This window comes from Sycon ciliatum, chromosome 11 (assembly GCF_964019385.1).
Source record: "Sycon ciliatum chromosome 11, ocSycCili1.1, whole genome shotgun sequence".
Lineage (NCBI taxonomy): Eukaryota > Metazoa > Porifera > Calcarea > Leucosolenida > Sycettidae > Sycon > Sycon ciliatum.
Genome location: NC_088653.1, coordinates 1,057,662 through 1,066,877, shown reverse-complemented (window position 1 = coordinate 1,066,877; position 9,216 = coordinate 1,057,662). Strand labels below are relative to the sequence as shown.

General features: G+C 45.7%; 1 long non-coding RNA gene across 1 annotated transcript; it reads right to left on the bottom strand.

Annotated features, from left to right (window-relative positions):
- Nucleotides 1-662: 662 nt before the first annotated feature.
- LOC135827756 (uncharacterized) lies at nucleotides 663-5,967 on the bottom strand. Its single transcript, XR_010555546.1, has 3 exons — nucleotides 5,908-5,967; nucleotides 1,165-1,278; nucleotides 663-799 (listed from the first exon to the last, which is right to left on the bottom strand). It is a non-coding gene; the product is annotated as an uncharacterized LOC135827756 (long non-coding RNA).
- Between the last annotated feature and the right edge of the window lie 3,249 nt (nucleotides 5,968-9,216).

Here is a 9,216-nt window from a genome sequence, read left to right as displayed (position 1 = left end):
GGAATGGAGGTTAGTTGTCTGTCAGCCTTGCACCTTGGCGTGGCATCGCCCATGATCGCTTGATCCCCGCAAGAATAGGTAACACTTTGTCCATATTTTATGACCGCCTTGTCAGAAGTACCGTTGACAATAGGAGGTACATGGCATTGCACACAGTAAGGAATGGAGGATAGTTTTCTGTCAGCCTGGCAAGTTGGCGTGGCATCGCCCACAATCCCTTGATCCCCGCAAGAATAGGTAACACGTTCTCCATATTTTATGACCGCCTTGTCAGAAGTACCATTAGCAATAGCAGGGACATGACATTGCACACAGTAAGGAATGGAGGACAGTTGTCTGTCAGCCTGGCAAGTTGGCGTGGCATCGCCCACAATCCCTTGATCCTCCACACAAGAATAGGTAACGGTTTCTCCATATTTTATGACCTCCTTGTCAGAAGTACCGTTGACAATAGCAGGGACATGGCATTGCACACAGTAAGGAATGGAGGACAGTTGTCTGTCAGCCTGGCAAGTTGGCGTGGCATCGCCCACAATCCCTTGATCCTCCACACAAGAATAGGTAACGGTTTCTCCATATTTTATGACCTCCTTGTCAAAAGTACCGTTGACAATAGCAGGGACATGGCATTGCACACAGTAAGGAATGGAGGATAGTTGTCTGTCAGCCTGGCAAGTTGGCGTGGCATCGCCCACAATCCCTTGATCCACCGCACAAGAATAGGTAACGGTTTCTCTGAAGTTTATGACCGCCCTGTCAAAAGTACCATTAGCAATAGCAGTTACATTGCATTGCACAGCTGTACACAGAATGAGGAGAACAGTGAATATTGCTTGGCATGATGCAATTTAAAAAAAATCAAGCAGTAGTACAAACAACAATTCCCACCGAGTTTCCCAAGCAAATCTCTAATAACGAAGCGGCAAAACGAAAAAAATCTGACAGAACTCGTGCTCAGTCTTTTTGCAATCCAGACGCCGCAAACACGTGATCATGTTACATCATAATTTTAGTTGCTTGATGGAGGGTAAATAAAAAAAGACGTGTAAGTCATTGGCGGAGTACAGGTCACGCAATTATAAACACTCTGGTGATCACCCGGATTGAATGGATACTTTATGGAGTAATTGAATTTTGTTGCTTCCAACAAACAAGGATACATACGTGTACAGGGTTCACATAGATGGTGTGCATGAAGGTGAAGGTACTCATAACCTGGTTTACAAGTTATAATGCCACTCGCTGATATGTTGAAGATAAGAGCTGAAGCGGAACAAGCTGTTAACAAAAGGACAACACACAATAATAACACATTTAAACACCTTACTGCAAGAGCTGAATCCGAAAAGAGTCACGACGTTTATATAACCGTATTTCACCGAATATAAGTCACACCTTTTACATTATTATTCAAGGGCAAAGGGGGGGGGGGGGTGCTACTTACAATTGAGCATGACTTACAACCGAAGTGACTAATTATATCAGAATCTTATGTTCTGAAACTATGGGTGCGACTTATTATCGAGGGTAACTTATTATCGGGGAAGTATGGAAGTAATAACATGGGTTGGCTAGCAGTAAGATTCCAAACACACAGATTGAGTGATGAAGGCTAACAGACCAGACATGGCATTGCTTCAGAATGATAGGGCACTACTCTTGGATGTGAACGTCCCATTTGATCACAGTGTCAATGAGAAGGTGCTGGAGAAAATCAGTCAGTACCCGCCCCAAGCAGCGCTCAGGAGGATTCGGAACCAAAAGATAATAATCGTTCCGGTCATCATTGGTCCTCAGGTTGGGATGTAAGGAACAAGATGCAGGCAACCCTCCCTCAACCCTGGAACCTTTGCATGCGTTGCATTATTTTCATGAAAAATTCATCAAATTCCAATTAGTTACTTGTAGTACTCCCTCATCGATTTGTTTCCGTCTTTTCTTTTTGCCTTGTTCTTGATTGTATTTTCCTCTTCCTCCTTTTCTCATACCACCTTCATCATTTTGCGAGAACTGTGACAATATGCCCAGTGAGAAGGCAGATTTTGACTGTGCTTCTGGTGAAGTAAAATAAAGCTAAACAAACAAACAAACAAATCTTTAAAAGCATTGGACTCCTCCACGGGTGACTCATCCAGAGTCTCCAGCAATTTGCTATTCTGAGCACCACCAGGATATCGTGCGTTCAGTCACTGGTCATGTATGGAGAGTGCGGGCTAAGCATGGCTTAAAGAGTAGGTGCAACTTGCCTTAACTTCTTTATAATACATCTCGGCGGAGCATTGTGTGCTGTGTGACGAGCCGAGGATTTTTGCCATATGCTCCCAGTCATGTTTTGTCTTCTCTATCTGCGTTGTCTTATTTCGACTAAGATAGTCTTGCTTGGAGTTCAGCATGTGTCGCACACTTGCTACAATTTAAGGCTGCATTTACACGACAACGCTGGGGATGAAAACGCAAGAAAAGCCTTTCGGATGCATGGTTCATTTACACTTTACGAAGAGCAAAACGAAAAAGTTGTACACCAAAACGGAAGAAAACCAAAACGCTGGCCGAGGTGGAAGAATTTGAAAACGGAAATGTTCTGCCGGATAAATTTGGGTGTGTAAACAGTCGAAACGGTATGCTGGACTCGTTTTCCGTCACGTGTGTTTCGTTTTCGGCCATTTACACGGATCCGACAATTAAAAAAATGTTTTTATAATTTTCGACATGTGACCAGTGTTGTTTTGTGGCCTGTTCTCAATTATTGCTTGAGTGTGATTGGTGCTTCCATGACAACACTTGCACATGACGAATTTTTGCGGATCCTTTGCTCCCGAGTAGACGCGCAAAAATGATACAAACGGAGACCACCTCGGATCACCTTTGAACGTGTGAACGCACGAAAACAAAAACAAAAAAATGCGGGACTGAAAACGAAAACTGGCCGTGCGTTGTCGTGTAAACGCAGCCTAAGGCGATGGTGCCTGTCTGGAATTTCCTTTAAGACAAGAATGAATTTAGGCACGATGAGTAAGGTGAAGGAGAAAATGTTACGACTAACTGTCCACCAACGTAACCGGAACATAATACAGTCAGTAATTGCGTCAAAATGGCAACACAATTGGTAGCACCAAGCAGAGTTGGGGTGTTTCCTGCCATGAATACTTTTGGACTTTTGAAGTATTATAGGGGTAGTATAGGGGTATTATAGGGGTGACACGACATAAGAATACCATTTAGAAATGGCGACCCCATTTCCACAGGTGAAACGAAAATTCAGTGGTGTTGTGATGAGGTTGGAATTGTAGTTAAAGGGGAAGTTAAGGCAAAAATTAAAATTTCACCAGTTGTAGTCTTCGGGGTGCTGAGTCGAATGGTCTTGGTCCGAGAAAGCTGAGACGCTCCCTTCCTACTTGAATCCCAATCGAACTTGCGCACTTCCACCGAAACTGGGTGACTGCGCCCTACTAGATGGGGATTTGTATGCAAAATGTCACTAAAAGCGCCGTTTCGTTCTTATAAAAGCACGTATGACCGCGATTGGCCCATATGTTGTAGTCTTTTGGACGCTGAGTCGACTGGTTTTGGTCCGAAAAGGCTGCAATGCAGCGTTCCTCCTTTATTCCGAATCGAACATGGTTGAACAAGTGGTCACGTGCTCCTGGGTGCCCAAATCACCTGGTCACCGTGCCAGCAGGCGACAACTTTCACACCAAGGTTCAACTCGAGTGACAGGACTGCACCCAAAAAAGGTCAAACAGGCTAGTAAGTTGTACCCTGCAGGCACGGTGACCAGCTGACTGGTGTACGCAGGAGCACGTGACCGCTTGTTCAACCATGTTCGATTGGGAATAAAGGAGGAACGCTGCATCGCAGCCTTTTCGGACCAAAACCAGTCGACTTAGCATCCAAAAGACTACAACATGTGGGCCAATCGCGGTCATCCATGCTTTTATAAGAACGAAACGGCGCTTTTAGTGACATTTTGCATACAAATGCCCATCTAGTAGGGCGCAGTCACCCAGTTTCGGTGGAAGTGCGCGAGTTCGATTGGGATTCAAGTAGGAAGGGAACGTCTCAGCTTTCTCGGACCAAGACCATTCGACTCAGCACCCCGAAGACTACAACTGGTGAAATTTTAATTTTTGCCTTAACTTCCCCTTTAACGACAATTCCAACACCCCGAAGACTACAATTGGTGAAATTTTAATTCCCTTAGCTATGTAGAAGACGTTACTTCAGGAACGTCTGGCGCTAGCCAGGGTCCACACAGCTTTAATTTGGTATTTGTGTGTTTGTTGGTTTGTTTGTGTCACGCCTTGCGCTATCCCGTATCTGACGGCAAAAAAATCATAGGGATGTTATAAATTTTTCAATTCTCCTATTTTTTTCAGGCATATCCTGGGATTCGAACCCGCACTATCGCCCTACATGCATTCCCTACATGCAATCCATACACTTCGCATTCATACCCATTCTTCCAAGTTGCTTCACGTTATGTGGCCAGCTGTGTTTGATGGTACGGTACGGGAGACGGTGTCGTATTACCCTCGATTGTACCTGTCCCGTACCTATCCCTACCGTACCGTACCATCAAACACAGCTGGCCACATACAGCTGCCCGCAATATTCAAATAGGGCTTTCAAACGCAAGATCATAACGTGAAGCAACTTGGAAGAATTAGTATGTATGCGAAGTGTATCGGGGGATGCATGCAGAGCGCGATAGTGTGGGTTCGAATCCCAGGTTATGTCTTTAAAAAAAGGAATTTTTTAAAGAATTTATAACATCCCTATGCTTTTTTTTGTCTAGGTCATCAAGGCAAAAAAGCATAGCGTAGGGCCCTGAACTTCCAAGCTCTCTCGTTTTTGCCTTAACTTCCCCTTTAACCCTTTACCGGTCTACCATAAGCGAACCGATACTATAGTATCAGTACGTTTGGCCCTCATTTTTTTGGGGTCCTATTGCTAGGAGACAGCTAAAATGGGGCTCTACGCGTAGCTGAGGTCCAAGGCTTTCTGACGATGTACAAAACAACCATGCTTACCATACAAATTGTTGCCGTATCGATCGACTGAAGTTTGTTGAAATTGGAAAAGACGACCATCCGCCATGCGTGCATTTAGAGAATGCGAGTGCATCTCTTGGGGCCGTGTTTGACAAGCGTTCTGGGAGCAGTAACACCACCAGTCCAGCCTGGATCTCCCGGGAGGTTTTGCAGTGTAGTGTGTTGAGAAAAAAAGCCTCGTTGAGTCCTGCTAGTTCAAAAATATATCGTCCACGAATGAAGAAACAAAAATTTCCAAACAGAGAGGAAGCTTTCTTGCTGCCGACACGGCGACAGCGACTGTCACAAGGACTCGTCAGGTGTGATCAGCTGATTCGCCTGGCCGTGAGAATCACGGCATGCGTAAGCTCGCGCCTGAGTGCTCATCTGAGCGAGAGTGAATCTGACGCGAGCAGCACTGAGATGAACAAACCGAAGCTGCGATATCGTGGAATGGGAATTGCTGCTGCTGACGTATCGCCGATGGCGAGGTGTTGGTGTTCAATGGCGGTATTGTAGAGAGCCTACATTTCTTGTAAAGACGTAGCCCTTACCTGATTGTTTATCGTACGACTTCAGCTCCATCACGAACTTGGTATGCCCTTCGTGCTGTGATATTCGTGTATTTCATTCGCAATTGTATTTTCTCTCAACTTGAAGGGCTACCATGGGCCCTATCCTTGCTTGGACCTAGTCATATTTGAATTCTCTGGATGCGTTCAGGCATACAGATTTTGAAAATATATGGTTTACCCATACCTACATCACATGGTTATTGCTGGTTGTGTGTACATGTATTTGCGTGACCACCCCTCACATACATTGAGTTAGACCGGCAAAGGGTTAAACCTTTCAGTGATTGGAGTACTTCACTTACCTATTTCGCACACGACGTATATTGGCGCGTTCACGAAACGAGTGTCAATAGGGTGGGCCGGTGTTCCGGTGACAAACGCAATCCTATCGTTTTCTCCATCCTCAAACTGGTTGACCCAGGCAATGCGGGTAGCACCGAGCAATGTTCGCGTGCATCCCGACCTGTACGCTTCCGGACTTAGTAACCTGGCATTTTGTAGCCTGCATATTTCTTGGCCGACTGAAAAGTTGAAAAGCGTGTGATCGTGTGTCCGCTGCAGGACTGCACCAACGTCAGAACAGTATCTGTATCCGGTCAATGACGAATCTAGGTAGACGCACATAGAGAAGCAGATAACATGATGTAATCGTTTTCAAATACTTATCATCCTCGCAATTCAATCCCCAACACATTAGCACTTGAGCTGTGAGAAGTTTGCCTGTAATTGATAAGATACTGGGTTTCGGAGACTGGCTCATGCACAGGATGAAAAGCTCGAAGAGCGCAAGCAAAGAAATCTACGGTGACATATCCAGTCCATTAGTACTTGAGCTACTGTTGGCTTTATCGGAGCCATACCGTGCTTGAAGATATTCCAGGAAGACAAGTGAGAACCTGACTCGATCGTTTCTTTTGCCATGGCGACGTTCAAATGCAAGCCGTAATGAGCAACAGTTTCATTCTGGATTTAAGGTGTGCACAATCAGGTGTCGTGCCCGAAACCGAACACTTAGTTCCAGCTCTACCAAGAGACATATGAAGACAAACACAGAGCAAGACACAGGGGTGTAGGGACGACGTGCCGATGTATTTCAAACATGACTTACAACCGCAGTAAGGAACCGAGAAGAGATTTCCATCAGCCATGCAACTGGCATTACCCACAGCGATAAGATTGTGAGAGCAAGAATAGGCAGCCATTTCTCCGAATGAGATTACCCCCTTGGTAGGTTTACCATTAGCAATTGTAGGTACATTACATTTAACAGCTGCACAAAGATTTACGAAAAGAGGAAAAAAGACGGCTCATCAGGAGTGCAATGATGGACTCCGATGGAGACACAGGGATTAATAGATGACTTGCACAAAGATCCGAGCCGCAAGTGAGACAGGGCAAGTGCACCCTGTGCACCCAGGCTTCACTGAGTGCGGGCACCGTGTTTTGATTTCCACTATAAATAAAGTATACAACAACAAGACAAGAAAGCAGCCATGGACATTGTGCCATTCTAAAGGAACGACAAGTAAAAGATAAAGCACTTCATCTGAAAACTCAAGAACTATCCATATATACAGCAGATGATAATTCTAGCCTGGTATTGTCCAACTCCGTCATGGGAGCCATTCGGTGAGTTATCATGGGAAGCATAATGTTCGAAATGCTGAAATTTGAACAGTTGCAGTTGTGTTCGTTGCCACACAATGCCATCGCCAGTTCAAATTCGAAATGTAGCCATTTTTACGCCTGTGTCCCTGTACACGGCATGGAAGGTTCAACTCTTCCATCGCTTCCTGATCTGTACAGTAGTGCGGTCGCGTTCCTGTTCCTGACACACACATCCGTCTCCGCTAACCAGCAGCATGAGCACTCCAATGGTTCCCGCCGCTCCTTCCGTATCGTCCCAGGGCGCCCCGTCAAAATGTGAACTACTGTAGGCAACAGAGCCAGTGTATGATGAAGGTGAATGCACTGGTTGATGATGCTCCACCAAATCCTTTCAGCCCAGTATGGAATTTGTAAGAAGAGTAGTGGCTCAACTGTAGGTCCAACGCAGAAGGTACCTTGCAGCGTAGTTCTGTGTCCACGGTAATGAACACACTCATCTGACTGTGATGTGTATCAGACACACTCCGGCATTATTTGTTCCACCTGCTCCCAGGAGGAGAATAAATGTAGTTCTATCATGTCTTCAGTACATGGGGTACCGTTGCCTCGTTGCAAATAAACAAGTATGAAGTTACTTTCCCATGACACCCAGTCGGAGCCGCATCGTCGTCATTACCAGCTAATCATGGAGAGGTATATTGTGACTTTCCACCACTCCCTGATTCAATCATAGTTTGCGAGCCTGCGCCAAACTGCTTTCTCACTAGAGCTAGGCATTGCATACATATGGCTTCAAAAAGGTGTACAATGCTAAGTCTCTGGCCTAAGTCCAAGTATAGATACAGCTGCTCAAAGCCTACGGTCAGGGCTGATGAAATGTTCATATCGGAACAAGTGAGACTTCAACAGTAGCTAGTTCACATCAGGCCTGAGGACTTCGCAGCGTTTCTCCAGCACACTTGTTCTCTCCTTCAACTCAGATACTACTATCTTTAAGTGTATGTACTACTAACGGCCATCTGGCTCTCACACTCAGTCCTTCCACGCTTCATTTTCGTGGTTTGGGCTTCCACTCGTGACTCGGCAGGTTCCTGGCCTCTTCGCAGTCAGTCCTCAGGAGAGGGTCGCTCTGGAGCTAGTGCAGCTGAATCAAAGGGAATTGAGTTCTTTCTCAGACGTCCACAAACTTCCGTTGTGCTTGACTTCGCTTCCACTGCGGGCAAGTAGTCACACTTCAGGACCACGACGTGCTTGTTGCAGCCTGCACCAATGATACTAAAATAATATTCAAAGAGTCGGCGTGGAGAAAGCAATTTTATTAATGCAATAAAGAGTATAATAGATGCAGACATGGCTTGTTGTCTGGCCATGTCTGCATCTATTACACTCTTTATTGCAAAAATAATATTCCCTCATTTTTCTGCCTCCCGGCCGGCCGGCTCGACAAAGAACGTATGGAATGGGAGCCTCAGTTCCATCTCTCGTCTGCTAGTGCATTCAGGAGTGCAGCAGCGCTTCGGGATGACGATGCAAGCCGAATCAAAACAACTCTACTTTCTAGCCAAAAAAACTAGCGCAGTGATCGTCAGGCAAACAGCAAAAGTCACGAACTCAAAGTCAAAAGGTGGGGAAGTCAGAGTCCACTCGCCCCGTCTCGAACCCAGACAATATTTGACCCGCGCTCTGCGAAAACCGACCTTAGGTGCTTCGTAATTTTTTCGAGAAAAAGAACGAAACGTCACGATCTGTCGATTTTTGAAGATTACAAGGTGAGAGTCATGGCGGAACGAAGCAGAAGACAATCGCTAGCTCAAATTGCTGTGGTCTTCTCCCCAGAGGTTTTAGCCGAACTCCTTCACGATGAATAGTCATTTTTTTGGCCTGGTCCAATCGCAGTTCTGATGACAGCAGTGCCGAGGAGAGTCGGATGTGGAATCGCAGGACGTAACGCTGATCGAGCTGGACGGTGATCAGGTGATGCGGAGGAGAATTTCGATCAGGCT